Here is a 17,421-nt window from a genome sequence, read left to right on the forward strand (position 1 = left end):
GCAGAAAGAGGGACAAGAGCAAGAAGAGTGCAAGAGGCCTGCCTGCATGTCCAGTTGGTACCTCTGGGACTCAGCCTGGGTGCTCAGGAGTGTCCTTAAGGGCGCTTTGACGGTCAGTTCCATTAGTCCTTCAAGGGGAGTCCTTTCCCATCACCCTGCCCTTCCCGGACTCCAAAGAAATCCCCCAGCCACAAGGACAGGAGAGAAAAGTGAAATAGAAGAGAAATAAGAGAAACCCCACATCCCCTGGAAACACTGTGAGGGACACTGATTGAAAGGAGAGATTAAGACTTGGGTATAGGCTCCAGGGACCCACTTAACACCGGATATGAGTGTGAATGACAAATGGGCCTGACCTGACGAGAAAGCAGAGCATGGCTCTGTCACCAAGGGGCTGTGGGACTGCTGTCGACTGGTTTGGGAGTCCGCTGAGGACCCTGGGGTGCAGTGTTTGGAAGAATCCTGCTTCCTGTTTGTGCCTCCCCGCCTTCCACCTACTGATAAACTGACTGCAGGTGGCAAGTGCTTAAAGCAGCGCTGAGCCCACCCCACCCCGCGCCCACTCAGGCTTTGGGTCTTTGGCTCAGCCTCCACTGCAAACTGGCTTAGACCCGTGAGTCGACACATGGGTTGGCAATATGCCCAGTGAATGAGAGGACAGGAGACCACCGCATCTGTTTTAAACACGGGTCTGGACCCCAAGCACCCACCTGCCCTGGTGAGTCGAGAACCACGTGCTACTGCTGACATCTTGTCACTGAGACGGGGGATGGCCACTCTCACACCTTAGAACACCACACTGATGACGTGTCTGCCTCCCCCTGGCCACAGGAAGGAGATGCAGGGGGTGGGGTGGGGGTGGGGGGTGAGGTGGGTTTTCTTCCCATTGCCAGCAGCTCCCTAGTCTTTCTTCCCCTCCCAGGGCTTGGTCCCTCTGGACTCTGCTCGCCGGCTTCTCTTAGCATGTCTGAGAACCCAAGGTGTTGTTGACAGAGGTCCCAAAGGCCAAGAAGCCGACTGGCACCTGTGTCCTGTGATTGCTCTCGGGGCTCCGTTGGCAGTTGGCATCCTGAGCTCGGGCTCCCGCGTTCCCATATGTAACTGGGCGTGATACTGTCTGGTCTCTCCCATGGGGGTCGTGCTGGGGCTCACCTGCCGTTTGTGGGCATGGAGGCTTTAAGAAACTTCAAAGCACAGAGTAAGTGACCTCTGTAGAGACGCTTTGTTGTGTCACGTGCGTGTTCACTTGGCCCGGTGCTGCCCTGTGCTGACAGAATGTGGAGCAGAGGTAGATCTTCTAGCAGCCTGAGAAGGTCAACCACAAACACATGTTTGACAGACTTGAATCATGCTGCCAACCCCTTTAAGAGTCAGTCATTCTCCTGGCATTAGAATCCTCCTAGATGGCGTTTGATTCCACCAACTCTCGGATCTGCCCCCAGAGTCACTGTTTGAAAAGAATGAGCCGCACAGGAGGCTGTGGGGGAGTTTCTCCCTGTGAGCAGGGCCCCAGCTGGGCCCTCCATGCCTGGAATGCAGCCACTGTGGCCGCTCCCGGCCCCCCACCCCACAGAAGGAGTTGCGTTTCCTTGGCTGTCCCGGCCCACCTGTGTGAACTCACCTGTGCAGTCCCTGCCCTAGCCCAGAACCGTCTGAGGCGAGCCCTGTGTCCTCAGTGCTGACAAGCAACACAAACTCTCCTGAGCCAAGAAAAACATTTCCAATGGGCCCCAAGAGGTAACATCGTGGGCCAGTGTGGCTCCAGACTGAATCGAGCAATTAAATCTGAGTCTGCCCCTGCCCAAAACCTCAAATATGTTAACATCTTGCACGTGTCAAGAGGGTTATTTATGAAACTATTTGCTTGTCAACCCCAGGAGGACATTCTGTACTTTTTTGCCTGAATACTGTATATTTATGAACCATGGCTCAGAAACTAACTTTGGCAGGAATATATGTCCAAGGGGGTGGGGGAATACCTATCCTCAGTCGCTTGCATGGCCCAGCCTGCATGCAGGCCACTCCCTCACTCGTGGTGGCCGGTGTTCCACTGCTGCTCTGCGGCTCCCCGCTGCAGACAGTGGGCTTCGGCTGGGAGCTTCCTTGGGGGCACGGTCTGCACTGCAGAGGGGAAATGCCCTCCCCATCTCATCTCTCCCACCTCTCCCACCCACCACCACCTCGCCTCTCTTCCACCCGCCAGTCTCCCGTCCTCAGCCTGGAATATTTAAATCCTGTGGTTCCTTTGCTTCCTCTGCAAGGATCGGCTCAGGTGCCCAGCACTTTGGGAGGCCTCCTGGTTCTGAGAGCCAGCCTCCTGGTGTGCAGTTCTAGGCTCGCTGTTCCCCCCGCCATGTGACATGCAGAGAGACCCTCGGTTGGTGTGAGAGGGAGGCTAAGCCCATCCACCACCACAGCCTCGTGTGGCCTGAGCTTGGTCAGTGAACTTGGACTTCCTTTGTCTGCTCCATTCAGACTGAAGGGGAAGGGGGCGTGTGGGACAAAGGGGGTCTATAAGTCTATGTGTCTCGTTGTACAACATAGAAAGGAGCATGTGCCAGGGACTTAGAGAGAACCCCACTCTCAGAGGCTGTTGTCAGACCGAAGGTCCCCATTCCTGTCCCTGAAATGTCTGCCCGCGACTGCAGAGTCTGTATTTTCATTCATTTTTGGAAATTTTTTGTATTGGATATCCGTGACAAAGCTTTTCATGATTTGGTTTCAGTCATACAGTGTTTCAACCCCTGTCACTCCATTAATGTACATGTCCTAACACCAGTGACCTCACTTCCCTCCACCATTGCCCAACACCCCACCCCCCACCCCCCAGCCCCCCTCTATTTTTGTGTATTATGGTTTTCAATACAGGTACTAAGAGGTCATCGTGTTTGTTCAGGACATTCAGTATCTTTATTGGGATGGTTAGGCTGGAGTAGCTTTTGGACTAGATGGCACCTTTGGGGTGTGGACATGACCGCTGAGACTTCTGGAAGTACAGGGAGGTGGGGGAAGGTAGCCCATCCCGACCCCGAGAAAGCCTGGAGATTTCACATACCAAATACCCACATACCAGAATTTTTAGCAGATTATATCTCAGTGAGGACCGTCCTGAGACTGTGGAGTCAGGCCAGGGGCATAGTGGTGCTTTAGGATTGTGGAAGCAGGCAGCTGTCAGGGTCTCTGCTTGGGAGGGCACCAGACTGGCCCACTCCCCTCCAATTTACCCGGGTCTGTGCAGCCTTGCTCAGGTCCGAGATTAACTGCTGCTTTTGATCTCTTTTGAGATTTATTTTCATTCTTAAAGGACTTCTGAACCTTGATGCGGGCCTTACTCGCAGGAATCTCGACCCATGATGACATGGGTAGTAGAAATAGTTGAAGATGAACCCTTTTAACTCCTTTCCTTACCACGCCACGTAAAATTAATTCTAATCCTGCTGCCATTTCTCAGATATCGGCACGCTGTCTCAGCTTCATAAGACAGCAGACTGTAGCCTCCCGACTAAGTGGGCAATAAATGCCAAGGCCCAGAGATGCCAATTTGTTAGCCAACCACCACACAACTGATGACAACTGGAATTGGCATTTGAACCCAGAATGTACCAGCTCTGTGATAGGAGAAAGAGAAAAGCATTAACAAGTGGAAGGAAGAGAAAAGGGTGGGAGGGGGGTGAAAACACCAAAGACAAGCATCAGTGTTTGGCAGTTTGGGGTTGTTTGCCTGGTGCAGCCCTTCTAGCCGTCTGCCTGAAGGACCCTTCCCTGTATGCAGAGCCCCAGAACATACATGCAGGGGCTTTGGGGCGCAGGTCTCTGTGGGGCAGAGCTAGACTTTTTGGCATCTGTAAAACATCAACAAATCCAGCGAGGGGTTATTTTGGGCCAGGTCAGGAATCTGCAAAGCCTGGAAGCTTTGGGGATTGGTCCTGGGACTCAGACTCCCCCGACCGGCTCCCTGCACCGAGGTCAGGGCATCAGATCAAGCTGTCTCTCTCTGCTGGTTCCTCCGCTGCCCCGGCCGGGCCACGCCCCGCCCAAGGTGGCACCTTGCCGGCAGCTAGCAGAGCTTTCTGGGAGTGCCAAGGCCTCAGGCCATAGTCCAGGTCAAAGGCTGGAAAAGGGCGTCCAGGGTGTGAGGGCAGCTCAGGCCGGGGCATGGACACAGAGCCAGTGAGCTCATCTAGAGAGAAACCAGCAGAGAGGCAGGACCTCGAAGCCTGTAGGTCTTCGTAGGGGGTAAAAAAGGAGTGAGGGAGTGAAACTAAATGTAGTTTATTTCATGGATCCTCCAGATCCTTGTGAGTTTGAGCAGGGTCCTGTGGGAATGATCACAAACGCCAGGTCCATCAAGGGAAGGCCCAGGTTGGCTGGGTCTTTCTTAATCTAATACTGCCGCTGGGTAAGCTTAGACTCTCTGGGGAGAAGTGGCAGAGAATTGGGGAAAGATATTTTATATATAATCCAATAATCTATAAAACATTAGAAGGTAAAAGCAATGTACCTGAGGGTTTTTCTGTCTCCTTTGTTGTCTAATAGATGACTCCTTTTTTTTTTTTTTTTTGCTTTTTGGGTCAATGCTGAGTAACCCCAGCAATGCTCAGGGGTTACTCCTGGCTCTGCACTCAGGAATTACTCCTGGTGGTGCTCAGGGGACCATATGGGTTGCTGAAGATCGAACCCAGGTCGGCCACGTGCAAGGCAAATGCCCTCCCCACTGTGCTATCACTCCACCTCCCTATGAATGACTCTTGAGGAGTTTCTGAATCTGTTTCCTTGTCTGTCATTGGTCCATGGTGTGGACATAATGACTTTTCCTCCATTGAGTGTGGTGATGGTGAGCTAGAATCTGAGCATGAGCGAATGTGGCTCCTGTCACAAAAGTGCCCAGTAACTGAACTGTTTTTTGCACTGGCTTCCTGGGGACAGTATAGGACCCTGGGGATGGGACTGTGTTATTGACATGTAAGGACTTGTGAGTCCCTGTGCACAGACAGATAAATGACACTCAGAAATATTACCGGACTTGGCCAGATGAATAGCCAGGTGTTGCTGCAAGTAGGCACTGATGACTGTTAAAAAAAAATAATGTCTCCTAGGATGACCGTATCTAAGGGAAGTTGGCTGGCTTGGGGAGGGGTGGCCGGAACAGGAGCTCAGGACAGTGGTAGTGCCGTGAGATCTCCCTGGGAGATGAGACCTCCAGAATGTTCCTCTGTTGGGCCCTGAGTGCCCTGACCTGACTCAAGGGCGCTGCTGGAGGGATGAAGGGCTTCTCCCAGCTGGGAGAGATGAGTGTTCCAGATGTGGAACTGACCCAGTGTTGGCTGAGGCAGGGAACAGCTGCACAGAAGGCAGAGCATCCCAGATTCGAAACTTTAGAAACTTGCATGGCCTCTCTGAACCTCCGTTTCCCGTGTGGCCCCGGGCTTAAACCAGGTTCAGGTTCGCTGTAAGGAGTACGTGAAATGAGTAATAGGCACTGAATTTAGCAAGCGCCTCCCTGATGCTCTCAGCCGCCAGGACAGAGCGCCCTTCACCCTGATGGATGTCCTCACAGCTGTCTGCCAGGTTCTTAGAGGCACAGGTCAGTTTCCCGTCACAGTGGCAGAGCGAACGGTGGACAGGAGCCCTGCCCCAGAGCACTAGGGCTGCCAGACAAACTCTCCTCTTACTCTGTAATAAAATGTGAAGGCTGAAAATCAAGGAAGCAAACCCAGACTCCCCAGGGGTCCATGCCTCATCTGAACGAAGAGCTCCAGGCGTGGGTGAGCCTGCGGAGTTGGGAAGGCTCAGATTGCCCAGATCAGGGGCTTGAAGCCGTGAAATCCTCAGTCCTTGTGCTGCTGAACGAGTCTTTTTTGCAGGGCTGGATCTCTGCGAAGTGCTTGGCTGTGCTTGCCTAGTGATAACCCAGCCGCAAGGGTCGAATGGTTCAGTGCCCCTCCCCGCCCCGGTACTGGGGGCCAGCAGGAAGGATCGTGTGTACTGGGGATCAAATCCTGGGTCTTATGTGCGCCAGGCGTGTGCTCTAAGCTATCTCCCCAGCCATGGTATACGCCTCTTACAGTGATAAGAAGGCAGTCTTGGGTGCTGTTCAAAACATAGATCCTAAAATTCTATTACCTGGACCAGAGAGATTATAAGAGGGTAGGGTGCTTGCTTTGCACACAACTGACCCAGATTCGATTCCTGGCTCCACACATGATCCCCTGAGCGTGCCAGGAGTGATCCCTGAGTGCAGAGCCAGGAGTAAGCCCTAACCAAAGCCAAGCAAGGAGTGCCCAGCGCTGCCCCCACACCCAAAACAAATTCTGTTACCCACAACTGCACATTGCTGCTTTCATTTAGTCTGGGCTTTTACCATGCATCAGGAAGTGATGGAGCTGACTTTCTCTGGGGTTCCAAGTGGGATTATCATGAAAACAGGCAGGGCTTTCCTGTGGCCTGAGGTGGCTGTCCTTCGCTAGACTGGCTTTGTAGATGGAGTGAGGGAGGGTGATTGAGCTCTGGCTGGAGAGAGCTAGCGACTCAGTTCCAGGCCTGCCATTTGCCAAAGGAGTAAGAGAGGAGCCTCTCGTGTCTCCTTGTGGAGCACCGTGCTCTTGATCTGTAAGATGGGGATGGTGACTGTCCCTGACTCCTAGCAATGATACCTGCTGGGTATCATTGTCAGCTCCCCAGGGGACTTTTGTGTTGATTGGGGGGGGCAGAGGCAGGCCACAAACCATCAGGAAAGTGTGACATCTCTCAAGTGCTCAGCCTGAATCCGACACAGGTTTAGCAGGCAAGTGGTTCTAGAAAGAGTTTCCGTCTTTACCCACAGGCCATAAAAAATACAGGAACTAGGGGCTGGAGCAATAGCACAGTTGGTTGGGCATTTGCCTTGCATGCAACCGACCCAGGTTCGATTCCCAGCATCCCATATGGGTCCCTGAGCACCCCCAGCAGTAATTCCTGAGTGCAGAGCCAGGAGGAACCCCTGTGCATCGGCGGGGGTGACCCAAAAAGCGAAAAATAAAATAAAATAAATACAGGAACTGAGGAACCAGGGGTGGGGTGGAATCCACAGTACGCTCACGAACCACGTGTTATTACCAGCATAAGCACAGAAGAGGGATGGGGAGAGAGTACCGGGGAATGATGTGACCCTCCCCTCACCTCCACCACCCCCACTCCACTGCAGTGGCACCGCAGACCCCAAACAGCAGCCCCTTCCGGGGCCCTGGAATTCAGTCATTGACTCAGATTCTCCAGGAACGGCCCCTTATCCCTCTGAGTACCGCATAGGACACCTAGCCCCTCCCCACCTCCCTGAAAGAGGATAAAATGCTATTTTTGCGCTTGGAGAATGACAGAGCTGCTCGCATTCGAAAAAGCAGACATGTTCCGAGCTCACCTGAGCACAGCCATGGGGCAGGACGGGAGTGGTGAGGCACAGGGTCAGACATGGGAGCCCCGGCTTTGGCAGCAGAGGGGCACTTTAGGGACACACAGCCCTAGAGTTCTGGGGAGTCTGCCGTGGATCTCCACCCTGTGCACCCAGAAGCAGCACAAGTCCCAGTGCCAGAGCAGTTTCAGATGCAGAAATGCCGATCTCTCGTCTAACATGGTGACAAAAGTGCCTTCGTTAAAATACATTTCAAGGACTTTTATCGTGATGGTCAGCACGGGACTGCAGGTCTGAGCTTGGGCCTGCCCTCTTGGTCCGACCCACTGCCCTTCCCACTCTGAAGGTAGGCGCAGGGAGTAACCACATGTGACTTACAGACACATCCCACACAGGGACCCTAGTCTGTAGGGAAGCTCTTCCCATACAAGGGGCCGCAAACGCCCAGCTCTAAGGCCCCTTCATTCAAATGATGCTCCCGCTGTTGCTGTCTCCGAGTCACGCAATTCCTCTTCATTACAGGGGGCGGCCCAAATATCGGCAGCCGAGACGTTAATTCATGTTATTATGATCAACAAGGAAGTCGGGCCCAGAATTACCTAAAGTAATTCAGCGGGGTAAAATCAGTCTGCAGTAAACAATCCTCGCTAATTGTCCAGAAAAGAGACACTTGCATCTCTGCACCCTCCTTCTCCCATCCCTTTTGGAAATTTCGTTTCAGACATACAGAGACATAAATATAGATTCGAGCTGAAATAAGTGGCAAGCGAGTCAAAATATTGAAAAGGAAGGAATCTCTGCCTGTCTGCATTGGGCGCCTCTGATTGCAGCTTGTAATTGCTCCTTTCTCCGTTTAATGGGCTTCCCAGAGAAGCTGAGAAAGCCCGGAAGCCCCACACGGCAGCTGGGCCCTGGGTCTCTCCCTCACCGTCACGTGCCGACCGTGCCTGAGTCCATCCCCGCTGGAGCATCAGAGGAAGCGGCATGTGGGGCTGCAGGGTGTTGGACTTGCAGGTAGGGAGCAGTCAGGCCCTCCCTGACCACGTGACCTTGGGCCAGAGGCTGAGCCTCTGCAACCCGGGCCCCTCACTCAGCATCAACCGCACCGTCCAGGACCAGACACGCAGCACCTGCAATGCGGCTTCCCTTGACAGCGCATGCGCCACACTGTGACCAAAAACCTCGGGCCTAGAGGAGGCAGGAGCTTGCCCAGGGCTCTGCACCTGCTCCCCAGAACCTGGGGGCTGGACCCCGCACCTGTCCCATTTCCGTGAGCTGGACACTGCACCCTCAGCCTGTCTTCCAATTTTGGGGCTGACTCAAGTTTGTCCCTTTTGGAGACGGTCACCAACAGCATGTGACTTAGGGAGACACCGTGTTGACCCTCCCCTGCCCCGAGAGGCCTCCCTAATGGATGTCAGCTCCTCCCTTCTGCCCCGAGGGACCCCTTCTGTCAGGGTTAAACAAGCGGGCCAGAAAGGGAGTGACAAGGCCTCCATTCCATTCCCTTCCAAATGCTCTTCTTGGTGTGTGACAGTAAATGCATCTTGTCTATTTGTTCTTCATAATACCTTGATGAGGTAAATATTTTGTCCCTGGTGTTCAGGTGAATAAAACTGAGGCTCAGAAATTAGTGACCATTAGAGCTTGAATTGTTCCTTTCCCTAAAGGGAGAGGGGAACGGTGGGGGGGGGGGGGGGAGGGACATGGAATGTATGTTAAAGTTCTAACACCCAGTTCCTCAAAATGTAACCTTATTTGGAGATAGTCATTGTGATAAAATTACATAAATAAGATGGGACTGTTTGGGTGGGATCTAATCCAGTAGGTCTGGTGTCCTAATTTTACAGAAGATTTGGACCAAGGAGATTTGGACCAAGGAGATTTGGACCTAAAGGCTGACTCAGAGGAAGATGGCAAGTGATGATGAAGGCAGAGGATGGGGAGGAGTAGCTCTCGGTCTCTGTCAGATTACGAGCAAACCCCAGAAACTAGGGGAGAGGCGAGGAGGGCAGGAGACCAGAGGCCACAGCCCTTACAAGGAGCTGTCATGCTAGCAGCTTGACCTTACACTTCTGACCTCTAGGGCTGTGACAATGTCAAGTTCTCTTGTTCAGATCATCACACCACAATTCTCGATATGAAATTATATAGTAATTGGAACGTGAGTCCTGGAGTCCTTACCGACTCGTCTCTCTCCCTTATCCTCCAAACCAACCATTTCCACAGTGATCACAATGTTGCCTTTTCTCCCCACCAAAAATTTTGAGGAGTGGAGAGAATTGGGCCACCCCCAGAGGTGCTCAGGGGTTATTCCTAGGGCGCCATGTGGTGCTGGGCATCCAAGCCAGGGTTGGTGAGATGCAGGCCAGCCCCACTGTACCATCTCTCTGTCCCTCTCCTGCACCCTTCCGACTCCTCCCCTCTTCCTGCCTGTGCATTCATCTCTCAGCCGCAGGACCACAATCGCCCTCAAATAGGTTTCCCTGACTCCTGATAGATCCGAAACCAAATTCCTCTTCCTCCCAGCTGCCAGAGCAGCCATCACTAGGTTCAGGCCACCATCTGCTGCACTTCATGTATTCGGGCTTTGCCAATGCTGAGTTTTCTGCAAGTTGAAATTCTTGTAACAAAAGATGACGCCTCACACTGCAGCAGTGAATCCTGCAGTGACCCCCCCCCAAGTTCTCTTGGGGTGAGGCTAAACTTTTCAGCCCCCGAAGAAGGACAAACTGGAGATAAACCCCTGCTGAGTCTCCAGTACAGGCCCATCTATCTCCCCCTCTTATTAGACAGGGTAGATCTCTTCCTCCTTGGGAGGAAATTAAGTTTTATCTGCAAAAAGAAAACATCACCTGCCCCCGCTCCCCACCCCCACGATGTCTCAGACATAAAGCCTGCTTTGATTTTGTGGTGTGGCCTGACCACAGCCCCAAGAGATGCATCATCAGAGCAGCTTGACCTGCTGAATTCTACGCGCAGCTGGGTAGGCCCAGGCAGTGTCCACAGCGGGAGGGCAGGGAGGGCAGGATGCTGGCTGGACAGTGCTGACACCTGGAAGCTGTCCATGAGCACCCAGGTGCTGGGGTTTCTCTTGGGAAGTAAACGCTGCCACTGGCAGGCAGCTCACGAACAAACCCCGTCCTGTGCACAGCCCCTGTCAGCGGTGGTCCAGGAGAACACGGGCTTCCGGTGAGGGGTTCCTCTTGCTACATCTGGGCAGAAACTTTGACCCTTGGCTTCCCTTAACGGAGCCCCAAAGCCTCATGATCCTCCTACCTCCACACCCGCCAAAGTCAGGTGGTTCTTGGACACAGATGTCCAGGCTCCCTCCCTACCTCCCCCCTTCCCGGACACTTCCAGCCCAGATGCCTCCAGCCAGCAGCCCATCCACACTGCAGACATCTTCTGCAGAATCCGAAATGTCACTGTGGACGTCTGATGATAAATGTGATTCCTCCCCCGCAGAGAGCCCTAATGGGAGAATACAATGGGATTCCCATGGAATTAAATTCTTCATCTCCCCAAGGACACCACCGCAATTTCCCATTTATAGTGTTGTCCTCATAAATACAAAGGAAGTCATAATTCACTGCTATTATTTAACATAGCCCTGATGTTCTGGCTTTTCTGATGATGCTATGTTGGCCAGGATGTTTTCTATCAAGTCGCAGCTGGTTCTTTAAAAAGCATTAAGTCGTATTTTCTGTTAGTTCTGGGGGCCACACCCAGCAATGCTCGGGGCTTACTCCTGGCCCTGTGCTCATTTGATCACTCCTGGCAGGACTAGGGGAACCGTGGTGTGTGAGGGATGGAATCCAGGCCCACAAGTTAAGCATCTACCCGCTTTGCTAACTCTCCAATCCCTAAAGTTGTTATCTTGAAAATAGGCTCAAGGTGTCAGGCAGGGGGTTGAAGGGTGGAGTATGGGAACACTGGTGGAGGAAAGTTGACAATGGTGGTGGATTTGGTGTTGAAATATGATATGCCTAAAGCTCAACTATCAATAAACTTGCAAATCACAGTTTTTTAATTACTTTTTTTTTTAAAGAAAAGGAAATAGAGTTCAAACCTTCAAGTTCAGGGCAAGAGGCAACTTCATGGTTGTAGAAGAGTGGGGTCTCTTTCTTGCTTAGTCGCTTCAGGAAATCTCTGGCTGGAAATGATGTCAGCTCTATGCCCGGCTCTGTACTGAGAGCTGGCAAGCCCCTTTCTTGCCCCCTCTGATACCTTTCTGAGGAGAGGGCCGAGGAGAGAGACTAGGGACTTGGCGCTTGCTTCAGGCAGCGGAGCTAGTGTGAAAGCTGAGGTTCATAACTACTGAGTATCTGAATCCTTTTTGTTTGGTTGTGTTTTGTTTATTTTTACTGATGTCTTGTTGCCTTAGCTCCCTCCTCTGAGTGAATGCATGCAACCTCTCTGTCACTCAAAACAAAACAAAAACCATCACTCAGACATGTAAATAAGCGTAGCCAGTTATCTCCCTGCCCAGGGCCTGTGGCTGACCCTGATTCCTCCAAACCCGCCAGGACTAACCACGATCTGCAGATCTGCAAGTTCTATCCCTTATCCATCCCATACTAACTGTCCCAGAGAGAAACTCAGATCCTACATGTCAAAAACAGAAAACTGAGAGGAGAGAGGGTGCTGAAAAATGCAACTAGGAGTTTAGGGAACTTTCAAAACAATGTGCGAGGTCACTGGAGGAGTCAGCAGTGTAGCAGAGCCTTGCCCTGGCCCAGTCCCATCTGGCCAGTGATCAACTCGCTCTTTGCATTCCCCCAGAACCCCAGAAATGTCCTGGACACAGCAGCTCTTGCTATTTATTGAAGCCTGACCCTGATGGTTGGCCAACATTCATGGCCGCAAGGATTCACCTGGCAAAGCAGGCACCATTGTAGTCATATCAGAACTTTCTCTTAGGTGGAATCTTAGGCGTTTTGCCCGGGGTACAAATTTTTTTTCTATCCATTACATGTAAAGTAAAGGCTCAGAGTGGCCCACTGGATTCTTGGACCCTGAGTTCCATGGATGCCGTCTTTGCCAAATCCAGATGAACACTGCACACGCGTCCACAGAGCAGTGCTGAGAAGGTGCTGGGTCTTTGGGGTTATTTTAGCACTGTGTGGTCGCTGTGGCTTTTCCTGTCTGATGAGAAGCATTGATTGACATTTATGTTTCTGGTAATTTGAAAGAACTCACATAAATCCTTTAGTACTTAACATTTGTTCATTCACTCATTCAACAAATATTTTTATTGATCAGTTACTCTGTACCAGGCTCCTCAACTCAGTGATAAACAAGATAAAGTCTTTGCCTTCAAGGGAGTGATGACATACATTAAATAATAAACCACTTGGCCTACCGGTGTTAGATGGTGCCACTGGGGTCTTGGAATATAGGCTATACACCTGAGCCAAACCTAATTCGAATTTGATTCAAAGAGCCGTAATTAGTTCTGCAAGCCATTCTGTTAATGGCTTAACCTGAAACAACACTCTAGCCAAGGATGTGCGCCCAGGTGATGTTTGGTGTCTGATCCTCATTGAATTTGAACGTAAAGGTGTTTCTTTGGGGAGAGGACGGCCCAGCTCTGCTGTTACCTCAATGTCTGATTTATATCCTATGCTTCTTAGATCTTAGCTTTACCCTAGGTGCGAAAGCCTTCATCCAGAACAGGGAAAAGTCCAAGTCCATGAAAAATGGCTGAGAAAGAGCAGTGTTCTTCCAAACTCCTTGCTTGGGCTTTGATCTCCACAAAGGTGCAAGAGATCCCTCCCTCTGCTTTCTCAGCCTCTGTAGATGAGGGCTCGCTCTCCCAGCACTGTCAGTGCTTGAAACCCCTGACTTTCAGTGAATGCTGTTTCTCCATTGCGTTCTGAACACGAGGACAACGGGCTGTTCTTTTGCCAAGTGGAGAAGTGGGGGAGAGGGGTTTTGTGCAGTGAGGACGGGAGGCCAACAAGAGGCTCTAACCCAGGATATAGACTCCTGTGGAGTGGTTAAGTGCACAGGACTGGAAGCAGCCTCCTAGGATTTCATGGACCTGTAGGAGGTAGTACATGTGCTGCCGAAGTGAGCACAAGGGAGCGATAGCACAGCAGTAGGGCGTTTGCCTTGCAAGCTGCCAGCCCAGCAAAGCTGGGTTTGATTCCTCCGCCCCTCTTGGAGAGCCCGGCGAGCTACCAAAAGTATTTCGCCCGCAGTGCAAAGCCTGGCAAGCTCCCCATGATGTATTCGATATGCCATACACAGTCACAACAAGTCTCACAATGGAGACGTTACTGGGCCCGCTTGAGCAAATCGATGAACAGCGGGAGGACAGTGCTACAGTGTTACAGTAGGAGGTAGAGTTGAATGGAATCTGTCCAGTTCTGCGCATTGTTTAAAAGAAATCAGGTCCCTGAGTGAGAAACGCTCTCTTTCTAAGACCATATGGGTGGTTCACTTCAGAGTAAGGTCCAGAACCCTAACTCTCTGGCCTTCTGCCATACCCCGTTGTTTTCCACATCCCTTTCCTCATTTAACCTCTTCCGGGGCATGTTTATCCATGCCAGCACTTAACACCCTCCTTTAGTACTAAGCCAGATATTCTTGAATTCTCGAAGACCAGTGTCTTTTCCACAGGCTTCAAGACGTTAACCCAGCTATTCTAGGAATACTTTCCGCTTCCTTCTCTGAAACCCCCACATTTGTAATCTGAGTCACACATTTGTTTATGTTGTTGCCTGGAAAGTGACAATTTACAATTTAAATGGTCTTAAGCAGAAACTAAAAGGGATGATGCATTAGCTGCAAAACCGAACCCTTGGGGAAGTGAATCTCACATCACACGCAGAAAGAGCCCTGGAAGTCTATCATGATTTTCTCCCTGTCTCTTGCTCTCCATTTTGGCTGGATTGTGTCCTTTCTCAAGATCTCTGTGTCGAGGTGATCAGGCAGCAGAAAGCAGATTGTCTTTCCCAGGTGCCAAGTTCCCATGTAGGACTCCCACTGCTGCTGCGGGCGTGCAATGCTCCCCTCCTCCCAGACCCCAGACATCATTGTCATTAGATGGTGTGGTGGCAGATGGGGATACTTGGGTATTATTCCATGATGTGTGGACAAGGCACAAACTCGCAAGCTAGGAAATCTTCAAGGCCGTGAAGCTCCAGGTCTCCTCTGGGAGAGCTTCCCAAGCCTGTCAGCATCGCCTGCCAACAGGCTGGCGATTCCATCACCACTACCCCAGGAGCACTTTCCTTGAGAGACGAGTGCATCTCAAGAAGCTAAAGTCTTTCAGCATCCCAGGGCCATTTGTTTCCTAAATCTTGTAGATAGCATGTCTTTTGAGCTTACCAGGATATTCTGCAATGCCCAAGGGAGTTTGTTTCAGAAAGTGTGTTTTCCCCCAAATTTCGGTTAAACTTCTGCCCACCTCCGAAGCTGTCACGGTAGCCAGGGAGGTGATGCTGCAGCGGGTCAGGACCGGGTTCTGGAACACCCTCCACAACTCTAAAGGTCCATGACATGTGGCAGAAATGACGGTGTTGTTGCATTCTTCAATGACTGTTTCTCTAGAAATGACTGAGTTGCTCCTAAGAGTAGGAAATACAGTGTGCCAGTTCCACCAAGACAACCAGAGTATGCTGTCAGAAGAAGGAAATGAACGCTGTGGAGAGAGGAGAACTAGGGCAAAGTGGTCCCAGCATTCCATCTGTTGGAATCTTACTTTTTCCAAATCAATTTGAAGCTCCTTGAGGCTGAACAGGGAATCCCAACTTGTTGATAGCCAGTATGTTCTTGTTGATTAGTCCAAAGCCATTCACAGAGTGAGATGGTCTGATGCTTAGAGGGGTCTTAAAGATGAGGTTTTCTGAGTGCCCAAGAACAGATGACTGGTTAAAGAAACTCTGGTACATCTACACAATGGAATACTATGCAGCTGTTAGAAAAGATGAAGTCATGAAATTTTCATATAAATGGATCAACATGGAAAGTATCATGTTAAGTGAAATGAGTTAGAAAGAGAGGGACAGACATAGAAAGATTGCACAGGGCCTGGAGCAGTAGCACAGTGGGTAGGGCGTTTACCTTGCATGCAGCCCACCTGGGTTCAATTCCCAGCATCCCATATGGTCCCCTGAGCAACCACCAGGAGTAATTCCTGAGTGCAGAGCCAGGAGGAACCCCTGTGCATTGCTAGGTGTGACCAAAAAAAATAAGCAAAATAAATAAATAAAATAAATCAAGAAAGAAAGAAAGAAAGATTGCACAACTGTGGAATATAAAGTAACAGAATGGGAAACTAACACCCAAGAATAGTAGAGACAAGGACCAGGAGGTTTACTCCACGGCTTGGAAGCTGGGCTTAAATGCTAGGGGGAAAGGCAGCTCAGATAGAGAAGGGAACACCAAGTAGAGGGTGTTTGGAGGATCCACTTGGGTTGGGATATGCGTGCCAAATGTAGACTGTAGATCAAACACAATGGCCACTCAATGCCTCTATTGCAAACTACAACACCCAAAAGGAAAGAGAAAACAAAAAGGAATGCCCTGCCACTGAGGCATGTTGGGAAGGGGAAGATGGGGTGGGGTGGTGGGAGGGATACTGAGATCATTGGTGGTGGAGAATGGGTACTGGTGGAGGGATGGGTACTTGATCATTGTATGACTGAAATGCAAGTACGAAAGTTTGTAAGTATGTAACTGTACCTAAAGGTGATTCACTAATAAAAATAAATTAAAAATCAATTTAAAAAGATGAGGTTTTGCCCTGGATTAGGGCTCCAGCTTAGTACAATAGACATCAAGTAGACACTGAATGTTTACCTTAATGCCAGACCTGGGGTTAGCACTATACATACAAACTTGGGTACACAGAATCCCTACCCTTAAGAAATCTCCTCTAGGAATGGGTGTTGGAACACTGTAAGACTGAAACCTAATCATGAATAGCTTTGTAAGGGTCTATCTCACAGTGATTTAATAAAAAAAATTTTTTAAGAAAGAAATATCCTTTGGTGGGAATAAAAGCAGTAACACCACCATTTATCATGTGCCTGGGTGTGCTTAGGACCCCTGCACATCGATCTTATGTCTCAGAAAAATCCGTATAAAAGTAAGACATATTATTTCTGTATGACTTTACTGATACTCAGAGACTCAAGCTGAGAGGACAAGAAAAGCATTGAGAATGTCCAAAATCCATGGCCAATATGTAGTAGAGTGGAGAGTTCTGGATGAATTAGTCCCAGGTTGTTTCCCATTGATATTAAGGAGAGAAAAGGGAAGACAGAGAAGGAAGAAAGGGAGTGGGGAAAGGAAGGGAAGGAGGTTTGGGAGAAAAGAAGGAAATCCATTGCAGATGCATATTTCAGTCATCACTTCTCTGAAGAACTCTAAAAGACACTTAAGACCTTATTACTTGTTCCCATTTATACACATACAGTTGCTTCATTTTACTTTTGAGCACTTGTATCCTCAACCCTTTTCTGTACAAATTGCAAAGCCATTCAGCCCTTAAAGGAACTCAGTGCCAGATAAATACAAAATGTTATAATTACCATTTTGGTTATGACTCCTTTTTTTTCTCTAATGGAGCATATTCTTGTGGCCACTGAACACGACATCTAGTTGATTAGGTTCTTAGCATTTAATAAGTTTCAATAGGAAATGAGCGGAATGAGTACAGTATCTTGAGTAACGAGCTATTAATGTATTTTTAATGGCCAAGATGTTCTGACAAGAAACGTGTTGATTTTTGTCACTAACGTTATTGGGAAAGTGATGTACCGGTACACTAGAGAGCGTTTTAGGGTTTGAAGTGACATGATGTTCCAGTACATTCATACTCTTTTCGGAAACAAGCTTGGTAAAGGGAAGTTGTCGCAGAAAGAGGAGAGAATGTAGAGCTCAGAGTCGTGTAAGAACTTTAACATTTTTTCCACATACCAACATAGCAAAATATATTTTCCATAGAGGATCTCACTTAGTCTCCCCGTCCTTGTCTGGTCATAGCAATGAGCCTGGTGACTGAGGGGCAAAATAAAAAG

Source organism: Sorex fumeus, unplaced genomic scaffold (genome assembly GCF_029834395.1).
Source record: "Sorex fumeus unplaced genomic scaffold, SorFum_2.1 ptg000097l, whole genome shotgun sequence".
In the NCBI taxonomy this organism is placed as follows: domain Eukaryota; kingdom Metazoa; phylum Chordata; class Mammalia; order Eulipotyphla; family Soricidae; genus Sorex; species Sorex fumeus.